This window comes from Anneissia japonica, unplaced genomic scaffold (genome assembly GCF_011630105.1).
Source record: "Anneissia japonica isolate Jap-2015-1 unplaced genomic scaffold, ASM1163010v1 scaffold161551_len1068_cov87, whole genome shotgun sequence".
Classification (NCBI taxonomy): Eukaryota; Metazoa; Echinodermata; class Crinoidea; order Comatulida; family Comatulidae; genus Anneissia; species Anneissia japonica.
Genome location: NW_022721860.1, coordinates 1 through 1,068, shown reverse-complemented (window position 1 = coordinate 1,068; position 1,068 = coordinate 1). Strand labels below are relative to the sequence as shown.

The 1,068-nt window shown below is 27.1% G+C and overlaps 1 non-coding gene across 1 annotated transcript; it reads left to right on the top strand.

Moving 5' to 3' along the window:
• Nucleotides 1-82: 82 nt before the first annotated feature.
• Trnah-gug lies at nucleotides 83-154 on the top strand. Its single transcript has one exon. It is a non-coding gene; the product is annotated as a tRNA-His (tRNA).
• The last annotated feature ends 914 nt before the right edge of the window (nucleotides 155-1,068 follow it).

Here is a 1,068-nt window from a genome sequence, read left to right as displayed (position 1 = left end):
TACACAAATTATAAGAACGCTTCTAAGGCTTCGTATAGCTTTCCTTTTGTTTGATCCGGTTTACATCAGGGCTAAGTAGCGCGCCGTGATCGTATAGTGGTTAGTACATTGCGTTGTGGCCGCAATAACCCAGGTTCGAATCCTGGTCACGGCATTGATATAACAATGTCACGGCAATGGTCCTTTTTTATTAATTATACTTTTTTATTGAATCTTTCAATCTAAATTTTAAATTGCATACTGTAATTCTATCTACAGAAGATTTATTTTTTTAAATGTATTTTTTAATATCTAAGTCTTCCTTCGATAAACAGCGCCTTCATAACGGCGCAGGATTATAATTGGAAGGGTACCGTGTATCTCAGGAAGTCTGATATGAGTTGTAAATTTTTTTAATACTGTAGAAATAATAGTGTAACACAATAATTAAATTAAATGTTATATCACATTAAATTATTATTTTAAATTAACGAATAGCACTAACGAAACTACCAGTCCTACTAACACTGCTTTTGTGCTTTTCGTAACCGTTTAAAGCGCACTAGTGCTTATTAGGCCTATTACATGTGTTTGTGTGTGTGTGACGGTGTGTGTGTATATGCATAAGTCTGTTATACAATGTGAATACTGTATAAACTGTATAAAATAAGGCTTAGGTAATATTATTATTATCATTACTATGATTATGGTTTATAATAATAATAATAATTATTATTATTATTGTATATATTAGCAATCAGTATTATTATTATTATTATTATTATTACTATGATTATAATTGATTATTATAATAATAGTAATAATAATAATAATAATAATAATTATTATTATTATTATTATTATTATTGTATTTATTATCTGAATGTATTTAGGCTATTTAGTGCTATAAAGTCATTATGGTTATTGTGATATAGTTTATATGATTTCGTTTCAAGATTACATTAATTGAAATGGTACATATTTAAAAAGTATAACTTAATACAATATTTAGGTTTAAAAAATCAATAATTGTAAATGAAGACCATAACATTAATTTATGTACAAAAAATTCCGTGCCCCCTGTGAGGC